This window comes from Acipenser ruthenus, chromosome 5, assembly GCF_902713425.1.
Source record: "Acipenser ruthenus chromosome 5, fAciRut3.2 maternal haplotype, whole genome shotgun sequence".
Classification (NCBI taxonomy): Eukaryota; Metazoa; Chordata; class Actinopteri; order Acipenseriformes; family Acipenseridae; genus Acipenser; species Acipenser ruthenus.
Window position 1 is genome coordinate 78661628 of NC_081193.1, and position 24637 is coordinate 78686264.

At 38.5% G+C, this 24637-nt stretch overlaps 1 protein-coding gene across 10 annotated transcripts in view; it reads right to left on the reverse strand.

Annotated features, from left to right (window-relative positions):
* LOC117402946 (transcriptional-regulating factor 1) overlaps positions 1 to 17091 on the reverse strand; it is a 68410-nt gene extending 51319 nt beyond the window's left edge. For 4 of the 10 annotated variants that reach the window (XM_034004656.3, XM_034004661.3, XM_034004653.3 and 1 more), the window contains exon 1: positions 16841 to 17089. The gene's annotated coding sequence lies outside the window, so the exon portion shown is untranslated. Of the gene's footprint in view, positions 1 to 2583; positions 2688 to 16492; positions 16754 to 16840 lie in introns of those variants that run through there. The other 6 variants (XM_034004657.3, XM_034004658.3, XM_034004659.3 and 3 more) reach the window with 4 other exon arrangements.
* Between the last annotated feature and the right edge of the window lie 7546 nt (positions 17092 to 24637).

A 24637-nucleotide genomic window follows, 5' to 3' on the forward strand; every position in this document is an offset into this window, starting at 1 on the left:
GCTACTTCATTCTTCATACTTTTGAAGAACAAAACACAGACTAGTATTCAAATCCTTTTTTTTTTTTTTTTGCAAACAGCTATTTTTTTTTTTTAAATAAACAGAGAAAAGTGCTCGGAGTAATTTAGGAAATTCTGTCATCCTTTTTTCTGAAGCTTCCTGAATTTCACCACAAAATATTTTGTCATCTTTTCCTTCTTTATTCCTCTGAATTTAACCTTTCCCTGATGTAACAGAGTGCCCTTTTAAACCCAGTGCAGCAGAGGGTTACTCACATACGGCCTCAATACCAAAACACTAGGGCTGTTTTCAAAAAGTTCAAAGGTTTGTTCGCTAGCAGAATTCAAAAGGTAGCCTAGTTCTAAACCTTCCAAGGTTCGTTAGGCGGCTTTTTTTTTCCTCTGCTAACTGAAACCGTTTGACAATGTGTGAATACTATGAATCACACATTAAAATGTCACTCATGTGCTAAATTCGATCTTTTGATTTGTATAATGCCGATTACTTAAATACAAGTTGTTGTATTAAAATCCACTACCAAATTGCTATACATAGAATCTCTATGGTGCCGGCGCCATGCACTGGAGCAGGGAATTATGCCAATACACAGGGGGGAGGGGTACCTATGGCGACTGTATTGCTTCATTAATAGATGTACTAAATACCTGGTGTACAAGACTTTCTAAGAGAAGGGTTCATTCTTACTGTACAACAGTTAATGGACCTTGACTGAGAATCATACAGATGTGTACCAAATATTAAGACAAAACTCAAAGTGTTCTCTCTCTATACCCCCAAACATATTAAAATCCAGCACCTTAAATGATCTGTGCTATTTGCGAGTTTGACAGTGCGGCGGAAGCACCATTGTAAAAATTACTGCCGTTCAAGTATTAATTTCTCTTGCAAGATACTCTCGTTCAAATTTGAGAATCACAGACTACAGTTGTGTAAAGAGCATGACCCAGTATCTCAAAGCGCTAGGACAAAGCGAAGGGTACCATTAAATTTTGCCCAAGGAGGTTTCGTAACAGTCAGCATCTCGATTAGTGGTGCCAAAGGGGTGTTTATAAGCTCCCCACGTTCTTCACAATGTACTCTACTAGGTGGTGTGGGAGAGTGAATTAGTCCTCAACATCTTAGGTTCTTTTATAACTGAAGGAGGCATCACTATTGTACGTTTGTGCTTCTCCGGTTTGGGTCCTACACAGATATGTGGGTTCATGACCAGGGCTCTCCAAAAACTTTCCCACAGAGGGTCCAGAACTGTGAACTAAAAAAAAAAAAAAAAAAAAACTGAAGGTCCCAGTGGAAATTTTGGGGGTCCCAGTAAAGTACAGAGACTTAATGTTAAAATGATGCATCATTTAAAACGTCACACAGTAGGCATATGAAACGTTAACACACAACACAGGAACCACTACATTACTGTACAAAACAGATACAGTACATTACACAGTAGGCTGTTGAATAAACTCATCTGTCCAGTAGTAAAACCGAGAGTTTCAAAAAAGTCTGTTTGCTGTTGAACACTAGATCTAGTTCTTGGGGAAGGTGGAGACTGATTCAGTACAGACATGCTAAGCAAACAAAAGAACAGTAATCACAGGGTTTCAAACTACATTAAACAAAAGCAGGGCTCGAATTTATGGTGGCCACGTGGCAATTCTCTATTCACAGCCATTATGGCCACTGTGCCCTTTCAGCTACAGCAACGAGAGACGTCTGTATTAGGAAGTACCTGGAGCCAAACAATAACATGATAATGTGATTTACGTGGTTAAGTCGCATCAGCGGAAAAACAACAACAAAACAAACACTACACTTTCAAGCACCTAGATTTCTACCATGCCTAATAATGCCATCTCAGAAAAGAGTTCAGAAAAAAAAAGTAGAAAGCCTTGCACAATCTGCAAAAATAAATTACAAAACTATCATTTTTTTAGGTCAGTATTTTAGAAAAGTGGTTCTTTCAGGTTTAAAAAATTACTTTTACTGTAACAAACTTAAATATGTTTCAATTGCCATTATCCCATTCTTTAAATGTCCTAATTTCTATCACAACGAAACCAAAAATGGTGGAAAATACTATTTTACATTGTATTACAGTGCTTATTATTATTTGTCCATCTTGTGATCAAGATTTGTTTTTTATTTCTCAGTATGTTGCACGTGGGAACGAGATTTCTGAATTTAGTTTGTTAAACAGAGTAGAATATATGCTAATAAAATTGAACACAAATGGTCCCATGGATTAGCACTAAAAACCAATGTCAGGGAGTTTCAGTATGTCCTAATTCTAGGCTGCTGGTTGACCAACAAAAAAAAAAAGAAGGTATTTTCTAAATAAATAAATAAATAAATAAATAGTTATTAAGTTAAACTGTTGTAACACTGCTGGCACTCCTGGTCGTTCCTTGCCCCTTTTAAAGACCCAACACACCGAAATTGATTTTTAAGCGCTTACGTGCTATTTTTAAAACACAAAAATAAAATAAACACACAAAAATCCTAACTCCGTGTTGGAGCACTGACTACACAGACAGGTCCCTGACTAGCTTGCAGGACGGCCAAGCCACTTACCTGTCATCAAAACAAACAAACCACACAGGTTTAACACCACGCTTTTTATCGTTGACTGCTCGGAAACAGAGTACACCTCTTCTGCTCCTTCTACTCAGCAGCCCCAAGCAGTCTGGCTGCTTTCTTTATATACCCTGCACCTGGCTCTAATTTACAATAGCCAGGTGTAGGTGATAATTAACTAATAAACAATTATCAAATACAACTAAACCATAAAAAAAAAACTATTAAATTAACGTGCATACGCACATGCTTTTTTGGCAGGGAGGATTTTAACCCTCTCCCTGCTCACACTCTGTTGTTTCTTTCTGTGGCCAGTAATTACAGATTAATCCTAGTATACAACATCCTCCACTTTGGCCTTGACTTCAGTGGCCGATTACCCTCTACAAATGAACTGAACTGAAGGACATATTGGCTTTGCCCTTTTTGTTGCCAATTTACAGCCCTGCAAAAGTCATTGTGTATTGCTATACAATAACGAAATGCACAATATGCAAGTGTGCATCTACAGTACTTAAAACCACAATAACTCACTGCAATTGAAACAATTAGACTAACACAGCCAAGAACCAAAAACAAATTACAGTGAACCAAAAAACACCAACCGGCATCAGTGTACTGAATAAAGAACACCGTGGTGTGATCCAAAGGATGTAAAAGAACACTGTGGTTTGATCCAAAGGATGTAAATGTGGCTGCCAGTCTAACATTCTCCTATTTTTCCTCCCCAAAATATACCATTTGCTCCCTGAAGATATCCCAGTGCTGCAGTTGTAGCGTGTCCCTGCAAGCCATTCAGGAGGTTACAGTACATGAAGATTGCACAAGTTAGCAAAGCAGTGATTGTTTACCGAAGGCATACTTCCAGGAAACTCCCAGAAGCCCTGATGCTTTGGTTTTACTTGAGCACCATAACCAGTCTCTGATTTTTCACTAAGCTATCTGTAAATTATATTAAATTTAGGCTACAACTATATATATATATATATATATATATATATATATATATATATATATATATATATATATATAATCCAATAAACGTTTATCATAACGTGCCCATCTTTTATACAGGAAAAATGTGAGACCTACAGTATGAAATGATTGTAATTAACATTTACTGGAATCATTTTGGTCAGCTCTATGTACATTAAAATGTCAGAGTTCCTTGCTTAGGTTTCAGTATGTTTCCTTGTGTGGTTTCCATGATTGCAGTAATGGCGATTCTGAGTAAACAGCTTTTTTTTCAGCTCAGTGTGTCTTACTGTAACTCTGAGGGTATTACACTCTGTGCCACTGAATCCCTCGTCCATCATAGAAGGGAAAAAAAAGTGACAGTGTCCAAACTTCTTCCAATATTAACTGCCTGGAATCAGATTTAAATCTAGGTGTCAGACTGATGCTATATCAATCTTTTAAAATTAAACGCAATGCTTTTTAATTAAGTACATACTGTACAAAAAAAAAAAAAAAAACAACAAGTGTACAGGACGCATTTTCTTGTTTTCTCAATTTCTTAACCATGGAAAAAAAACACAGAATCGTGCAATACATGGAAAAAAAACAAAAAAAAAACAGTTTATAAAAGTGGGCGTGAAGCAGGCATTCTACCTGCGGGGACGTTAGACCAGAGAGGAACATTGACTCGCTAAAGAAAACATATACGTACTTTCGCTTTACAAGACTCTCTCCACAGCTTGCATGTCTTTATATTGCATTGCACAACTTGTAATAACTTCCTCACCACTGCTTAAATAGACGAGTGAGGGGTTATCTCTGCATACACAGTACAAAGGTTATGCCTGTCTATCAGTCACTCCACACACCCCAATCTCTTTGTGTCCTCCAAACACTCCCAATATACCGTCTAAACCACTGCTGAACACGTCAACTGTCTCGTACGGTAGATCCTAACAAACTGGTGACTTGAAAAAAGGAGTTTATTTAGTATTTTATTAAAATTGTATGGGATGTCAGGTTTATTGAAAATGTGCAAGACAACACCTAAGGCTAAGCTTATTACACGTAGACACTGTATAGGGATGTGCTCTTGGTACATTTTTTATGAACGTTTAAATGCTATGCAGGTGTCAGCGTTTAAACCATATCTACAAACACACACTATTTGTATTACATTATGATGTATATTGACAGACCTGGTTAATATTTTCTAAGCAAAGAAACCCTAAATAAAGCAAATAACGTTTGAACATCTTATCTGTTTTTTTTTTTAACAAAGTAAAAAAAACACACACAAGTATATATTGAAATGAGGGCTGTCTCTCGATTCAAGTTTTTTATGAGTTCATTTATGGCATTAGTTGATTAACCGGTAGATTCATCTTTTTAAAAACAGTTGTATTGTTATTTGTGTCTTAGTAAATGTCTCTTTGTATTTGTGCTGCGCTACCTGTGCTGGCCCCATGGGCACAATTTGAATAAAATAAACTAAACCTTTTTCTACATATTATATTATAACAAAACAAAACCATTCATAATAATAATAATAATAATAATACAGCTGCATATGTTACATAATCTATGAAATGCAGATAGATGGAAGGGCTAAATAAATGTCAGCCGAAGCGTTCTGTTTATTATGGATGTTTGCTTTTCTTTTTTTAACTCCATTCACAGTAACTTCTGAATGTAATATTATTACACCGTGGAATTAATACCATACCACGCCCACTACAACATGCACCAATGAAGCGCCAGATCGACCGAGAATAAAACCCGCCCCAGTGTCAATCTTTCTGCTGCACCAATTAGAAAAGCTACTTGGAGGCAATTGCCAAACCCCTTCCTTTTTATAAAGTCCACCCTTACTGTGGCTCGACAGCAGATGGATACGCGACGGACTGCTGTACATGACGATAAAAATTACTAAAATTAATAGATAAAAAAATGTGCGTTTGGTGAAATTTGTCACGGCACCAATTATACGTCTAGCATATTATTCAACGTCTAACCACTTCTTTGGAGTTTATACGTCTAAAATTCCCATCCCTAATACTGTATGACCTTACCGTCAATCACAAATTCTGAAGCACAGCACGAAACCAAATCATGTTCTGTAGAAAATCGTTTTGGAGATTAAATGCTGTACTATACCATCAGACTACTGTACAGATCTTCATGCATGGGTGAAAGTGGACAATGATCATTTTGACTGAATCTCCTAAGGCAAAACCAATCTTTTGGATGGGGGTCTGGGGTTGTACATGCTCTCAGATGCATTCTGAGCCATTTTGACTTTGTAGAACAAGAAATTCACAAATTACTTCACTTACAAAGTCATTTTACCAGATGGATCAACCTGATAAAATCACACGAGGCTAGTTTAACAAACATTGTTTTTGAAATGTTACTGATCAAACCTTTTCCATGTATGCCTAATTCACATAATATACATTTTATAAAACCTCAGCTTAAAATCATATACAATCTCTGCTTACCTCAATCAAACGTCGTAATTACAGGGTTCATACAGTTTTTCTGATACATTATACTCACTTTGAATATAGATAAGCTCTGAACCAGTAATCTTTCTTATTCAGTAACACAGAGTCAGTCTTGGTTCCTATAGGTGAGTGTTTCATTCTAAAAGCAGTACAACAATTCAGTGTTTTAATCAATGTCAGAAGCAATAGTCCAGAATTCTGTGTCTCAATCATAGGTGCTTAACTTTGTTAAAAAGTGGGGGGGCCAACTGAAGGACTAACTGCCGAGCGTTGAGAGGCAAATCTATTTATTGTAATTTTTTTCTCACAATTAAGAAGCAAAGACACTTTTTTTGATGAATAAAACAAATTTCAACAGCATACATTTAACAGTATAAACCTAGTTGCAGGAAGGACCAGTCAAGAGTTTTCTTGTTTTATACCATTCAAATTGTCTTATTCCTCTAAGAAATTGTGCCTTTGTGCTTGCTTCTAAATATGGTCCATTGAGTTAGAGTTTGCCATAATAAAATAACTTAAAACAATAATGTAACTGCTGCTTATGCAACAAGTACTGGTCATTTCTTGCTAAATATTTATATTTTTTACTTTAAATATTTGGACAAGTTTTACACTTGCTTCAGATCTGGTACATTTTATATCTTTAACAAGGGCTGACAGTGTGCAGAACAAACAGGGAGAAGCAAAATGTTTTAAATTACCTTCCAATTTCAGGTACGTGCTTTTAAAGTAAGATGAAACTATTGTTTTTTTATACACAAATATATTTATTTTTAAACGGTGCAAGCAAATTCCTACTTGGTTTGAATGAGATGGGACACTTTCACTCTTGTTCATGCTCTGCATCAACCAGCCCTTGAACACTTCAGAAAACACTGAGCAACTAACTGGTATGCACAATTAGTGTACATGCAAAAGTGTAGAACTGTCATCCACCATCAGGGAAGAGACCAATCTTTTAGCTTCCGATCCCCCCCTTGAATTTGCTCCAAGAAAAACTGCATGTATAAATGTTGGATTGATTCATGTTGTAGTGTAATACTGGTACAAACTAAAGCACTTTTTATTCAAGATGGTAGACAGAACAGTAATGTGCACGGTTTAATCTGCAGCCTAACCCCCTGTGTTTTTTTTCTATTACAAAGGGTATTCAAGATCAGCTTATTCAGTTATCTTGAACTCCTGCTCACATTAAAAGCACGCTGTACGTTCACAGTGTTGGTAAGCTTTTCAAATGTTGTTTCTTTGTGGTTATGTGGCAAAAAAGGGAGGTGTTTTTAATCTATTGTTCTCAAGAGTGGAGGCACACCATGAACTACAGGTTTGCACCCTGCTTTCTTATTCTTTTCATGAAGTTTCCATAATGTAAGAAAATGGTTTCTAATGAGAGCAAAACAGCTTTTATCTCAAGCACCCCTACAAACTGACAGGCCACTACAAGCAATTAGTCATGACCCTTGAAAGTATGATCGTCTGCTTCTTTAAACACTCAAAAGTAAGATATAGCAGCACCTATACTGTACATTTTCTATATAGCAATTCAAATTCTATATCAGTACAATTGGCAGTCATTCTTTGAACTTCCTATCTCGGTAACACTGTAGTGCTACATGCAACAGTAGTATAATGCAGACATGGAAATAAGACTCCTAGTAGGGATGGGAATTTTAAACACTAAAGAAGTGGTTAAACGTTGAATAATATGCTAGACATATAACTGGTCATGTGGCAAATTTCACCAAACACATATTTTTTTAATGTATTAATTTTAGTAATATATCATCCGATACAGCAGTCCGTCGCGTATCCGACTGCTGTGGTGCCACAGTAAGGGCGGACTTTATAAAAAGGAAGGGGTTTGGCAATTGTCTCCAAGTAGCTTTTCTAATTGGTGCAAGAGAAAGATTGACACTGGGGCGGGTTTTATTCTCGGTCGATCTGGCGCTTCATTGATGCACTCTGTAGTGGCCGTTGTACGGTTCAGTCCACACGGGGTGAAAAAAGTGATTTTTCTGATGTTTTTTAATATATTTTTTTATAAAACTGCACCTCTAAAAACAAAGTAACGAGGCAAATCCACGTTTGAAATTATTTTGAGGAACTGGACAAGAAAACCGTGGTACGTAAATAATTGTCAAATAAAATTACCGTACCACAAAAACACGAGTTCAATGCTTCATCATTTGAAATGAAAACATTCAGAATTACTGTGGATGGAGTTACTGAATGCAGTAAAAAGCAAACATCCATAATAAACAGAACACTCTAGATGGCGACTGTGAATACATATAACACGATTTAAATTATTATTATTTTTTTTTCAGTATTAATTCGGAAAACGCGTAAGTGTAAATGAATTATGTACAGGCTTTAATTTACCTGTACACTTTAATGCAAATCATTTGTCCTTGATATCTACGTAATTTGTCAACAGAAGGGGCGATTTAAAAAAAAAAGAATAATAAAAGAAAATTGATTTCCTGTTTGTGGCACGATCCCTGAACATTAGAGTTAATATAACAATGTATTGGAATCTGAGCATTGATAGATTCTGTAACATATGTAAGCTGTTTTTTTTTTTTTTTTTAATTATTATTAATAGGTTTTGTTTTGTTCTTTGAATATAATATAATGTTTATTTTATTTTATTCACTTTATGCCCACAGGGCCAGCACAGGTACATCTCAATAGCGTAGTAGAAATACAAAGAGAGACATTTACCAAGATAAAAATAATAAAACAAATGCTTTTAAAAAGATCAAATTCCCATTGGGCTCTTTTTTTTTTTTAGATTCTACGGATGTTTTAGCATTATATGCAGGTCAGCAGCTGTAAGATCGTTACCTTTATTAAAAATGTACATGGATGAATTTACCGGCTAAATCAACTAATGCCCCTAAATTAACCAATCAAAAATATGAATAGAGTGACAGCAGTAATTTCAATATATACTTTGGTGTACGTGTTTTTATTTTTTTTACTTTGTAGTTAAGTCTTTGCGATGTTAAAACTTTATTTGCCGATTTAGGGGTTCTTTGCTTGTAAAATACTAACCAGGGCTGACAGTATACATCAGAATGTAATATAAAGAGTGTGTGTAGATATGGTTTAAACACCAACACCTGCATTGTATTTACACATTCATAAAAATGTACCAAAAGCACATCCCGAACTCCTAGTTTTGCTACGAGTTTAATAAGACACATCTAAGCTTGTTACCTATACAGTGGGGCGAAATCAAGCACCTATTAAAAGGGTTGGGTGTAACTGCTATGCAATAGTAATAGAGGGATAAAGAGGGTATTTTCCTAAAATTTCCTGACCCCCTGCAGAATCAATGCAGTAGAAAAAAAAGCATACAGTACCTGTCATCACAGTACTGTGATGTACTGGTAGACTGTGTCCAATTCCTATAAGAAGGGACACATACACCGAAATAACAAAACAATACTTCATGTTCAAACTTGTTATTTAAGCATTAGTCTAACTTTGGATCTATTTATATTTTGTAAATGGTCTTGCAGAATTTCCTAACACTGTAGATTACTCAATTCAATATCCAGTCCTGGAAATATCAACCTGAACAGCAAACTTCTTCTTAATACTGCAATTAATTAGTGTGACTGTCGCTGTACACCTGGAGTACCATGGTCACCTTACAGACATGCTTCCTTCTATTTCTCTTAGATTGTAACCATTTCTGAAACAAGTTTTGTGTTTTTGAATAGACAGGTAGTTCACAGCAGATTTTGAAAGTTGTTTTTTTCTTCTTCTTAGAAAACATAAGATAGCAGTATAGCTACACGCTAACACACAGTCTGGTATTTTAGTAACACAGGGTTTCCCCCTTGGGCTGCAGGTGCAGAAGACTAAGAAAAGGCTATGTAATACAAAAATATTTTGTAGTTTGTAGTTTCTTTTTTTATTTAGCAGACTTACTGCACTTCAACGTCAACAGTACAGTACGCTCTGTCCAGAATTAATAAAGTCTAAACTGACCTTAATTCCAAACCACAACACAATTCCAAAATGGTTATAGATCCATGAAAACAAAACAAAAGACAAAGGCAAGACAGAACATTCAGATTTAGCAAAGCTCTATTTAGAAATGAAAAGTTCCAATTCCAACACAGAGACAGGTGAACAAACCAAACCTTTACATGTTCAATATACCTAGGGCTTCTGATTTTTGGTTTTAACCGATAAAACACTCTGATACAAAACAAAAATGAAAATCTGTGTATAGCCAATAAAGTTGAGTTACTACTATACATATTTTGACAGAAAAAAACGCCCAAGCACTGTGGAAAGTAACTGAAAACAATACTTCCATACAGTGTATAAAAAGCAAAAGCCCTGGAAACAAAAAAAAAAAACAACCACCCATTTAAATAAAACTCGAAAATAGCTCAAAATAAGCACTGAAAAATGTAATTAATAAAAACAGAAGCCTTAAAATATACCATATGAAATTATGAATAAAGGAAGCAAAAACACCAATGCGCCCGTTGAAAAAAATCACAAGACCTAAATAAAATAAAAAATTCACAGGATCTACAGGTAAAAACCCAGGTACACTTTTGAAGCCTTACAGTATGTTACACAGAAGGGAGGGAAGGTGGGTCAATATTTAGTTATTAAAAACAGTTTCTGATTTGTTTTAATACCTACCTGTTTAATAATAAAAAAATGCTTTTCCTGCTGAAATTAAATCTTTGAGTCCATTAGCAGCAGCAACTATTAAAACGCTGTGGGAAAAGGTCAGTATAGAGTGCTGGTGGTATTAAGATCACTAAAATATATCATTACAATGCCAGAATTATATACAGTAGGGTTCACTAATTTGTCCACACAACTAATGAACTGTAAATCCATCATGCACAAATTAGATCAATGTAAAGTACAGTGAATCATTCAGTATTCACCCCTATGAAAGTTGAGCATACAAAAGCACACATTATGTTTTACAGTGGGCACAAAATGATCGTAATCTATTACCACAGTTTATTCTTAAATTGTTGGCACCATTATCATGGGTTGGCACTGTTACAAAAGTCGAGCATGAAGTAACTTGTGCAGAGTACAATAGCTAATTCATGATCGTTTCATATTATTAAAGCTCCAACATAGAAGTGCTAACCATGGTTTCTAAAATCCCCTTTCAAACATCTTATTAGCACTAGCGCATTATCACTGGTGCCCCTTTCATTCTGTTGAAGAGCTTTTGGTTCTTTGCTTGTGTTTTATACTTCAAATTAGCAATATGCAGTTGCCATGGGCTTGGTGTCTGCATTGTGAACTCATAGCAGTGGTCTAGTTGCAATCAGACCATGCAATCTAAACTTACAGCAAGCAAAGGTACCAAGATGCAGCAGTGTATCAATAGCCCAATATTCTAACTCTCTGACTTCAGTCCTGCTTAATATGGCAACCTGTTAACCACTATTTTCATAAACACCCCACCCCCACCCCCACCACAAACACACACAGTACACTATCCACTATTGGACTAAAATACCATCATTCTTACAAAGCTAAATAAAGAGTAAAAGCATTACACTCCTTAAACCATTATCAATTTAAAATAATGATGGGTCGGACATCAATCATGAGAGTCACTGTACAATTTTATACAGCCAATTCTAAACACTTTTCAATAAATCGCTTAAATCAGCTTTCCAAAACTGTGACGTTACTCAATTAAAGTTGAAACCTGGTTCAACAATGTACACACGGGGGAAGGAGGAGGGGTTGTTGCTTAGGGCCAATGAGGCTATTCAGTGTAATAGTTGCTTGATACAGAATGACTCGCTGTTCATTTGACCAATGTCCAGTTTTATCTAATGTAACTGCTAAAGGTAGACGCTACAGTTTAACTTTTATGTGAAAAGCAGCTACATTAGACCACTGAAATGCACAAAAACAGGGCTGGATCTTACAGTATTAGACGGCCTTGTGAACTTGCTCAAGAATTCTGCACCATATTTAGGTAATAAGGAGATTAATAAAATCACCCCTGAATTACACCACCAGGGTTCCAGTAATATAGTTAGTCTGCCTGTATTTCAATCTATTGAACTCTTCACAGTTCACAGACATCATTAACCTCTGTAAACAGGGCCTAAAGATATCAATGCAGTAAGCAATATTTTTGCCTGCCACAGTACAACCGATTTCATGCAAGATTATCAAAAATGTTTATCTAGTTTTAATTGCACCAGCCTCTGACTAAACACAGCAGACTTTTAAAATGCCACTTGCAAATACAAACGTGGTAATAATGCCGATACATTTAATAACAGCGTATACAACAACTAGATTATTATTTGCTCAGGGTCACACACGGTGAGTCAGTGGCTGGGATTGAACCAGGAACCTCCTGGTAACAAGCCCCTTTCTTTTAACCACTGGACAACCAAGCCTTAGGATTGCACAAAGTGAATAAAAAGGAAAAGGAAAATTAGAGAGGGTGTGGAAAATCTGCAGGAAGTCTGTTCTCCAGAATGGCACAAAAAATATAGGTGGTTATTCCAGTTTAATCTATCATGCAGCAATTTATATAGCCTATTTTTTGTAGTTGTGGTACACCTGGAAATTCAGATACAGCAGCGCTTAAAAATCAGTAAAGCCTATTAACGTTAAAACATACCAATACACTTCATTATATTGGAATAACAGCTTCCAGCCACAGGAGTCAGGGAAAACAGAATGGCAAGCCATCAATGGCAAACGTGCTTCCATGTGTATTGGATGCAAAGATCATAATCATTTTTGTACGTTAGTACCGTGTCACATTCTACTGTACAGAAGTGTGTTCTTTTCTTTGTTTTTTAAACTTTCTTTCGGCCTACTCTGTCTGTTACATATGCATGCCTTCAGTGTCTTTGTTATACAGAGGATGCATGGGTTACGCACATACAAACAGTGAGTGAGGGATGAAAGATATAACCTAGTGAGAGATAGACAAAGGACATGCAAGAATGTAACCACGTTTTGATAGAAGCTGTGGAACGCTCTGTTAAGGACAGTCTACGGAGGACTTCTGATTCCAACTGGGAATGGACTCCAGGACCAAAGGGGAACCGGAAAGAAATACTTCTTGCCATTTCATGTCTTTATTTTCAATACCTACAGTAGGGCTTTAGTGCGAAAAGCTTGGGTGGCCTTTAAAGAAAAACAGTAATGAAACACAGCACAACTGCCTTGGTTTAAAAAAAAAGAAAGTCAAAGCTCAAAATTGAAATTGCCATTTAAACTGAGTTCACAGAATTTCGATAGGTTTGAGTTAAATAATCAAATGCTGTAGATTTTAACAAATGGCAAGATAAAACGATCCCTAAACTGTACAAGTCAAATGCTTAATACAGTAATCCGTCACATATCCGCCCTAACCGTTTATCCGCCATGATCAACCTCTTCAGCATCGTTAGTTTATTATTGAACAGAGAAGATTTGTTCAGAGATTGTAGATCCTACCAAAGTTTTCGTACGCTGTGTTGTATGTGCTCCGTGCGCTGCCATTGCTGGCAGTGTCACATGAGCTGTTCAGTGTGTTGATATGTAAATAAATCCTGTTCGCCTGCGGGGCGTGTCAACTTCACTCCACAGCGAAATCACGCACCCACATGGCAGCAGGCTACTCTGTCACAAGCATTAATACCCTGTATCTTTCTAAACAAGGGATTTAAGGGAGCTCCCGAACAAAAGCTGAATCTCAAAACAATAAACTGTGTGAATTTAGGAATTGTTGCAACTGTTAAGGGTATTTAAAACAGGATTCATTTATCTGCCTTTTTACATATCCGCCCTTACTCTGGTCCCACTGCAGTCGGATACGCGAAGGATTACTGTAGCTAAATTCCTTTTCTGAAATAATTAAACTGAAAAAATGTAGCCCACAACATGCTGTGACCAAAAATGTACAGTATTGTGCATCTACAAATTATACAACACGTACTAACACTTTAGATGTTTTATTGTACTAGAACAATCATTAAAAACACATCTAAAACAGCCACGAACATGTAATTGTAAAATGCAGCATGTGCAGTAGTCTGCAGTAACATTATTAGATTCATTGCTTCATTGTTGTATAACTACAGAGCAACTAGGTTGTTGTTGAGAGAGACAGGCACAGAGCTTTCTGTATTTAGTGATTAATGATTTAGGTGTGTTGTTATGGGTAGAGGCAGCAGCCGAATTTTGGGAATTTTTCAGGGACCATCTGGGATTGAGGCCCAGATCTCACATTGAAAAGCCCCGCTGTAGAGTTCTGCAGCTTTGTTTCTGTAAGGGAAGCTGATTTTTTGCTCATCCCTGTTAATATGACACTCTTATTGTTTTAACAAAATGTGTATTATTTTCGTACAGTCATTTTGTGTGTGCGGGTGCTTTTCTTTGTACGAATACCTGTCAGGTGATTGTGTAATTCATGAAAGTGTATGCTTTATAATTTGAAGGCAAAACAAATAAATAAATAAAAATTAATTAATTAATAAAATAAACAAAACAATCACATGTTAAAAAACACATAATCATCATCATCATCATCAAATTCTATTCAAAATTTCCCAATTAATAACAGCACCCTAAATGACTTAAATGAAACAAATGAACTCCTTGGAGGATCAATTTGGGATCTTTTAAATTAAAGTATGATCGAGGCTAAAGGGCTCCATATGCATCCTTGACTCTAAAGTGCACCAAAGTCTTCCATCAGCTCCAATAATCAGTGTTTGTATGTACAGTTACAGGGAAAAAAATGTTTGGATCATTTTGTTCAACTCTAGAGGCAGCTGGACTGCACTGAGAATGTGGAGGGACAACCTCCTATGGTACTGTGATCATCATTTATTCACATCATTCTCACATTTAGAAACTAAAATAACATATGCAAAACATTCTTAAAGCCTAAACTAACAGATAACCGGATGCTGAATCTGTAGAGTAACATCCAAAAAAAATACAAGCGCTGTCACATGTTCTGGGGAAGCTAAAACACAAACACATATCAACGTTTGCAGAAGAACATTCGCATTTTAGAAAATATACAAACAAAAGGATTCCATTCGGCCAGACAACACTCGTCAGGTTCCTGGAAGACTAGCCAATTGACTGGTGACCTTAGAGGTTTTGCTAAATTACATTTATAAACCATCTTCTTTAAATTCAAGCTGTAATAGTAATAGACAGGGTTTCAAACTTGAACTAGCTTTCATAACATGTAATCCAGGGCTGGGTATATAACTGAAGACCAGTACCAGGAGTTCAAACTCAGAACTGATTGCACTTATCCCATTATGAATCAGTCGAACCCGAGTCTGTATGTTTACTAACATTAGCTGTATATGCAAATATAAGGGAGGAACAATGTACTTAACATCCCACTCCACATCATTTAAATAATAATAATTATTGAGGGTATTTCTGAAATCCCAGGTCTGCTTGCAGGGTTAATTTGAGCTTCAAGCCATAAAATGCATTCTCTGGTTTAAATACCAGTTAATGTAAACTTCTAATTATAGTCAAAATCCAATTCACTTAGATTCCTGCTCACCCACCTGAAACGCTCCATGGAAACGTGTAAAAGCAAGGATGGCAATAAGACTCCCAATGCACAGCAGTTGTCCACTCCGTGTTTTACAATGACCTTGAAGTCATGTGAAAGCACAAGTGTGTCTAGCTATGCTCACAGTACAAAATAAATGCAGTAAAACCTGTAATGGCTTAACTGCTGTGCAGTTGGAATAATGACAAGGCTTACCTGAACTACAAAGACAGAACAAACAAAAACTAATATTAAAAAGGGAATGGTTCATTTTATTAAAACTCAACATTAGAAAACTGAAAATACACAGCGTCCTTGTGCGTTTATATAAAAACGACTATAAAAAAACATATATGTTGCTAGTCACAAAACCGCGGTGATTTTTCAGCAGATGCTGTTTAGGAGACATTCCTCCACGAAGTATTCGAGTTGGAGGGGGAAACAAACAAAAAAAAAAACTTACGCAGTACTTAGAAATTGTAAAAATAATAATAATAATAATAATAATAATAATAAGCAAAACTACCTGGTTTGTAATTTCACACACACGCTATATGTAAAAGCAACACATAACAACAAAATAAATACAAAAAAAGCTTAGTTCGTGTGTCAAAATGCCTACATTTATGACACAGATGTCAGAAATCAGAAATGAGCAACCTTTCAAATTTGGGTTTTGTTTTCTAATCGGCAAACCCGGTCTTTCAATAGCAGTCCTAGTACAGTTACCAGCAGAAACATAACAATAATAATTAATGAGCATCGGGTTGCTCCATTAAATTAATCGCTTCATTAAATTACAGACACTTCGCAAATCAAACATGCCCTGTCCCTGTCATTTTGTTGACAATTGAATTAGCTGCCTAGGTAGGCACTCACTAACACCGGTGCGTACCTTAGGCTTTGAATCCGCACAAGACCCGGCCTAAGCGACTGAGCTCAATGCATGCACGAAGTTTCCAAATGCATGCTTGAATTCTTGACAAAACTAAGCACCCCCTTCACGAGTCACTCAATACCAGCTCTACTCCTTGGCATCCTAATGCGACACCCTTCCTGACATTTTACAACATGACACTTGCACGATCACTTTCCATAAACTAAAAGCAGAGGCCTCGCCTATTGCATACCGAAACTCTTTCAAAACAAAAACTTTATTATTAATTGTTAAGTTGAAACGATGAAAACTGATTTTTTATTTATTTATTTTATTTTTGTATTTTTTTTTTTTACAGTAACCTACCTTTGACGCGCAAGCCAGCAAAGTTTCATGCATTTGGACGTCAAAAATGCAGAATACAGGACCCAGTGGTGATTCTGCTGAAGAAAATAGACCGGTTGTGTATTTCTTGTTTAAATTGTATTTTCATGTAATTTGGAATCAACTTGCTCCTTCCCTCCCCTGCTGGTTGGTTTGCGTTTTTATGCCGCACTGTGACGTCCTGTAAACAAGTACCAATCCGCCATACAAAATAGTGCCTGTCAGTTTCCAAAAAAATACTAAAATAAACTGCGTCGTATTGGGCGCGTTCAGGCGTTCCCACCTTTGTCCTTTTCATAACATACAATCAAATATTACATGACAGTTCCTTATCCCTCCGAAGGGATATTCTGGTCAAGACAGCAGACAGTTCGCTTCGCAAAGTAGGAAGTACTGTCTGTGAAGGCTGGTATTTTATACAATTTTACTCCCCAAATTGCGTGTCTGTATTCATACAAATTCATATTTTCCGGGGTTTCTTTTTCTATTATTCCTTTTACACAGGTGCGTGGGGGTATTTCCGGTGCCTCTTTCTGGTTAAGGGATAGGCTACTTTTTTCTCTAATATATTTTTACGCCTAGCTTCAGCTCCCTTTGATGAAGGTTATTATTTTTAATACAGTATTTTAAACCACACTGTTGCAAGACTGCCTAGTCTTCTCATATAATCTGCCTGTGCCACATCGATGTCACTCACACACTAACAATGCAAGCAAGTTTGAAGTTGGGTTGGGCAGTGCACAGCAATGTAAATTGGGAGTCCTTTTTTTAAATATATCTTCATATTTCTTTGATTATTATAACTGCAAATAATGTTATTTTTTAAAACGAATATAAGATTATAAAACCTGCAATTGTATAGCACGCATTATTGTGTAACTGGACTAATAACGGAAGTTCATGAAAAAGAAATGTTCACAGTACTGACTGTTGCTATTTTGGTTAGCAAATCTGCCTGACCACAGCTCAGTAAGAACCCTTTGGCAGATACCAGCTTGGAATTTGGCAGAGATCCCAGTGAGGTGATTACTACCTGTGCAGTGAGAAAGAACAACCATGGACAAGCATATCAGGAGGTTAATGGTCCTCTTAGCTATAGTAGATTGTTGAATATTAAATAGAATGAAAGCTTTTTCTGGGATCCAATCCTTTCCTATATGGTAGGTCACATGACACATATGCTGTCACATCCTACCACATTAATGTCCCTCATTTGAACATCAGGTACCTTTTCACATCTAAATTGACTAGAGGGTAGTGCTTGAGATGTGCTCACTCTTGTCTTTAATGCATTTTTTCTTGAATTTATCCAAATTTACTCTATTAGCATACTTTTAATGTTACCAACACACTTTTGGGGGCTTTATTATCGCAAATGTAGTTACATTATAGTAGTCTGTGTATATACACAGGCCAGGTTAGAAACTCACGCTATGGGGAGTTTCTTGCTGTAGTACCCCGAATATGATCCACTTACTGCTAATGTGCAATGACTTGGTATGCCATTTCCTCTTCATTTTACTCTCAGAAATACCGTATTAACTTCGACTTTAAGACCATTTGTGGGAGATAGCGCCTTTGTGTGATGGAGACAACGTACACAAACTGGAAGTCCAAACAAACAAAAAAGTGCTGTTAAGCGGTTTATTTATTCCCGGTCTGTGACCGTTTAAACAAGCAACAATGTAAGCAACAAAAAATCAGCTCGTGTGTAACTTCTGTACAGCCACTATTTATATCCTTGTAGGGTCTTGCGAGCTGTCCTGTGCTGGCGAAGGTAGCTATGCGCAGGTAGCCTCGTATCGGAATTCTCCCTGAGCTCACTCGGCCCTTACGTACAAAAAACCCCACCTGTCCCTAGGGAACAGCTTTAGCTAATAAGACAATGACTCATCAACATGGTGTTTGAAACGCATGAGCGGTTTTACCTCTCCCAACATGGCCGCCCCAACCAGACATTAGACTTAAGGTCAGCGCCATTTTGGAGAGGGTGGGAGTTAGCGCACACCGTGCCGCCCGTGGTCAGGTGGCCACACTTCACCCCTGGACAAGGGAGGGTGAAACGTGTGCTCTGATTGTCTGAAAGGTCCTAAACAGTCACTACATTACATCAGCTATGTCAAGCGAAGTCTCACGCGTAAAGGCTGGTTCACACTGGGCATACGGTTCATACGAATGCTATGAACGCAGCACATCGTATCAAATAGTAAACGCAACGGACCAGTTGCCAGATCTCAACTTCTCACGTTCGAGTTCAAGATCAAACTGCTTGCAAGTTCAAACGGCGTAATGACTTTAATTTAAAAATAATAATTTAATAATGTAATAATAATAGATAATGAATGACGAAATGCTAATCGAGCAAGTACGTGGCTGTCCATGGCTGTATGACATTTAAAAAGAAAATTCCTGGCAGGCTATCCCGAAGGCCGTGAAGTCGGATGGTGACCAATCAGAATGAATTAACGGAGGGAGAGGATCGCTCAATGTGAACTGTACAGCCTGCGTCCGTTCGTTGCTTTCGTTATGAATCGTATGCCCAGTGTGAACCAGCCTTAAGTAATCGAATTCTCTCACACACAACCTTGCTTAGCTCACGCATTCCACAATCACATAAAAAGACAACATAATGTTATTTTTGCAAGTTACAAGGAAAAGATGCTACAAACCTCACTGTGGTATATGAAGATAACATATCCGCCTTGGATAGGAGCGAGTGCTGTTGCTGCCCATAATCTGGGAGGAACCTGTGACTATGATTCAGCGCAAATACCTTTCATGGACCGCAGTGTCGTGTCTTAAGTGCTGTTCCTCTCAGATAAACGACCTGTGGGGTTTATTATTAGTTTAGCAGTGGTTCCAAGAATTAATTCTAATTTAACCATACCGTTCCAGAAGCTGTCTACATATGAACGGAAAAAATACGTGATGATAGATCTGTAGATCAACACTTCGATATGCCCTTTTACTAGTTTTCGATCTCTTTACTCTTTACTCAAGTATTTGAACTGAATCCGAGGGGTTTATTCTGATTACATGATTATTTTTGCATGTTTAATTGGCAATGCAGGACTTCTATCTGCAGCCAGACATCAACAAAAACCTGCCGTATATATTAATACATTTACTAAATAAACATATACAAATTGACTGAAACATCCCATAACACTGTGTGTAATGTGATCTTACATAGGTTTAGCAGCAATAGCAGCAATACTAGCACTCTTTATTTGCACAACCAGAACCAACTAACAACTCTCCAACAAAGCAGTCACATTTCTGACGTGCCTCATCTGCCTATTTTCTTGGAATTCCCTTGTTGAGAAAGTAACAAGCAACCACCTGCCTACTAAGTTGTCTGTCTTGTTTTATGTTGTAATCTGATTCTAATACTGGAAACGGTTGGGGGGACGATAGTATTTTGTGTTGTTAGTTATATTGTGAACATTATTTTACTCCTACCAGAAAAAAATGGGGGCAAACACTCTGTACAAAGCCAGTCCTCTTGTATCACATTTTCATTCGCACCATAAAAGTGGTATGTTAAAGTATATTCGCACAGGACGTGATGCGATTTGTCCTCCGATAATATGATACTTTTGAAGCAACACTACCTTTCACACCAGTGGCGACAGTCGAGTGCGATGTGATAGGTGACTCTTCTCTGATTAGTCATTGGCCAGTTCCCTAGCCGCCACAAAAATAGACATCCAGTAAAAGCGCTCTGCGTGGAGTGCAGGATGTGTCCTATAGTCTGGACGTCGCCGGTTCGAATCCAGGCTATTCGACTACCGACCATGGACGGGAGCTCCCAGGGGGCGGCGCACAATTGGCTGAGCGTTATGGTCAGCCAGGGTGTTCTCAGAGTAGGATGTTCAGGGTGTTCTCGGCTCACCGCGCACCAGCGACCCCTGTAGTCTGGCCGGGCACCTGCAGGCTGCCTGTAAGCTGCCCGAGAGCTGCGTTGTCCTCCGACGCAGTAGCTCTTGGGTGGCTGCATGGTGAGTCCGTAGTGTGAAAAAAAAAAAAGGTCAGCTGACTGCACACCCTTCGGAGGACAGCGTGTGTTCGTCTTCGCCCTCCCGAGTCAGCGCAGGGGTGGTAGCAGTGAGCTGAGCCTAAAAAATATTGGACATATCCAATTGGGAAAAAATAATAAAAATAATTAGCAACGACTAAATAAAATTAAAAAAAATAGACACCAATCCTATTTTCAGCGTCGCCTGTCGCATTGCAGGCAGAGTGAATAGTTCGGATCAAAACTACATGTTTTATTTTTATCCCATCTGGTGTGAATAGGCCTAGTCAATCCCATCCCAATATCAAACTGGGGCAGTCTACTATTGGTTCCATCTACAGGGTTCTATCCAATCTGCAACCAGGCTTTGCACAAAGTCATTGATCACCTGTATGTATCACATGTTCGTATAATTGTTCTTTATAAATACATTCACCAAGCTCATATATCCTTGCCAGTATAATATATTCACAGTTGTCATGTTCTGCCTCCATAGTTTTCCTTTGCTGTCTGATATTTAAATCCCACTAAAAAGGCCGCTGCAGATGCAAATTGAAAAGTAGACTTAAAGTAAATAATGATAAATGGTTGGTTACTGTAATTACACATTTGTGAAACTAAAGACACAGTGCATGACTGAACTTCCTCCAAAAATGTTGTTACCGTATATTTCCTCATTTTCTACAGCAAGAAGAGTAAAGGGGAGCAGCTGGGCACTTGGTAAACCAGTATGAAATACAAACACACAAACCACAACACTATTAACAAGCACTCAGAGAAACAGTGGGTTCAATACACCCTCGCTGCAGGAGGGAACTTAAAAGTATTGGTGCCTGTGGACAGGATGATGTCACTGGCCAGGCTATAGTAACCAGGAAGAGACTCAGAGGTAAAGAATGCAGGTTTGTAAGCACTGGTGCGCATGTTTAATTATAAACAAATAAAAATAACACAGACAGAAACGCTAAACAAAACACATTTAACAAAAAAGGCACAAGGGCCAAAACAAAAGGTTATTCAAAACATTCACGAATGTAAACAAACATGGACATGGACGTAAATACAGTACAGCACAGAACACAAAACACATATCTTCACCAACATTAATTCTCACCATCACTAACTATTTCATCACCCATGATCACCTTATTTATACACCAGTGGCTTAATTAATACATTTATTCAATTGACGTCTCAAATCACATTCCCACGTGTGTTTTTGGAGGGAGGATTATAACTCCCTCCTTGCAACCCAATATTCCCCACACACCAAAACCTGTGCTTCCGACCTGCCACACACCTCCCCCTATGTGCACATCACTCATGGCCCCTAAAACACACACCCCTTCCCCTTATGTCCGTCTTTCCCTCAGTGGATCCTTGTGGTTGGGTTGGTGATCGGAACGGTGGTGGAGGTCTCCTCACCTCCTCCTCCTCCTGCTGGGGTGTCCTCACCGCTGACAGTGTGGCGAGGTATTCTGGCAGCGGAAATGCTGCTAGTGGCAATACTGGCAGTGGCAATGCTGATAGTTGTGCGGGGAAACACCGGCAGTGGAAATGCTGCCTCCTCCAGACCCATAGCTAGCAGTGACAATGCTGGCAATGGAAATGCTTGCTCCTCCGAATGGGCAGCCAGCAGTGGACATCCAGTAAGAGGACATCCAGGAGAGACAGGTTCCAGAGATCCCAGCATCTGAAGACCGTCAAGAAGAATGCCATGATATATGGTGTCAAAAGCAGCTGTTAGATCAAGGAGGACAAGCACAGAGGGAGCACCAGCATCAGCTTTAAGCAGGAGATCATTCACAGTCTGGAGAAGAGCAGTTTCAGAACTGTGATGCGGCCGGAAGCCAGACTGTAGAGATTCAAGCAGATTGTTATCCGCAAGATGTTTCATCAGCTGACTGGCTACAGCTCTTTCGAGAGTTTTGGAGAGATTAGTCCAGACGGCCTCAACTTGCGCTCAAGCTTGCGGCAGGCAGACTTAAGCAATTGAAGTTCGAGGGTATACCATGGGCAGTTTCAATCTTTCTTGATGGTTCTGGTTGTAAGCGGGGCAACAGTGTCAATGATATGAGTAAGGGTGGCGTTGTAGAGGGTCACCGCATCGTCAACTGAGGACGGGATAGTACCATTTAGAGGGGATGAAGAAACACATTCGGAGAGCTTCAGAGGATTCAGCAGATTCTTGGGACGGAAGGAAATAACAGTATCAGTAGTGGAGGAAGGAGCAGGGAGATTAATATTTGCAGTGATTAAGAAATGGTCAGAGAGAGAGAGATATCTAAGACAGAGAGATTTGACGGGTCAAGACCCTTGGTGATGAGCAGATCTAGGGTGTGTTCTCAGGTGTGAGTGGAGACATTGACAGATTGAGAGAGCCCAAGAAGGTCCAGAAGCGTGTTGAAGTCGTTCACTAGGGGGGAGGAAGGCAAGTCAACATGAATGTTGAAGTCACCTAGGAGTAGGATTTTGTCAGTAGTATTGGAGACGAGGGAGAGGAATTCTGAAAAACTCATCAATAAAATCAGAGTTATTCTTAGGTGGACGGTATATAACAGCAAGGGTGAGGGACATGGCAGAAAGGAGCTTGATGGCGAGATGCTCATGATGAAGAAAAGGCAGGCAAAGAAAAAACTGAGGAAGCAAGCACAGAATTAGCAATAACAGCAGTGCCCCTGCCTCGGCCAGTGAGGCGAGGTTTGTCAAAGAGGGAATAGCCCTTTGGGGTGACTAGATGCAGAGAGTGCATGTCGTTTACTGAGTTCCAGGTTTCAGCTAGACAGAGAAGATCAAGATTGGTATCGGTTATAAGTTCGCTGAGAAGCAGAGATTTGTTAGTCAAAGAATGACAATTGAAAAAGGAGATTTTGAAATTTGTAGCAGGCAGCGTAGGGGGAGAAGGAGTTAGTAACGGTATGTGCAGCAGGTACTTACCAGTGTTCATTCTGAGAGGGGAGAAAGAGTGAGCCTGCTTTGGCCAGGGGAACAAGACGTTAGGTGTCAAAGTAGGAATTCGGCTATTATAGTAGCCATTGGGAGGGATTTGGAAAAGGTCCTCACTCCACCTGTAATGCAGTCTGGTGTGACCCTCCAGAGGGGAATGGCTAGCGCTTTTAACCCACAGCACAAAACAAGCCCCCCAGCATGATTCCTAGACTGTACCAGTTAATGGCCTTTCAGTAACCGTTTGCCCCTACAAAGTGCATGTTGCAATTACAGCAGGCAAATCTGATCAGGAATTTATTTTAATGATCAGAAATGGTTGTCATTAAAGAGCTTGAGTTTACAAAGAGCTGCAAGATTAAAGAGCAATGTGGCAACGTGTCAAGCTTTTGTTTGCATCTTTGAGCGTGTTTGTGTGTACGAGTGGTTGTACAGAAGCTAAGGAAACTGGGGACCCAGGATGATTCACCCCCCTCACTAACCCCCTGCCAGTCTGGTACCCGGTTCTTGGGATCAGCCCTCTCCGGCTGCCTGTGGTTTCTCTGTCTAACTGATGACAAAGTGTGAATAGTGTGATTTTCACTTCAGTGATTTGAAACAAGCAGCTAACTTGAGCTGTTAGCTGCTTCCTGCCTCTAAAGCAGACTACTTACGATGGCAGTGTGTAGGAAAAGCAGCTCAACTTGTTCCTGTTAATTCTGCCCAGGGAATATCATGCAATCGTTTGGTTGAACTTGTAATAATTTGGGCATCTCAGCTCATTGAATTGAATGGAGAGACAAGGGCTGGACACGAACCGCAAACCAAACGGTTCA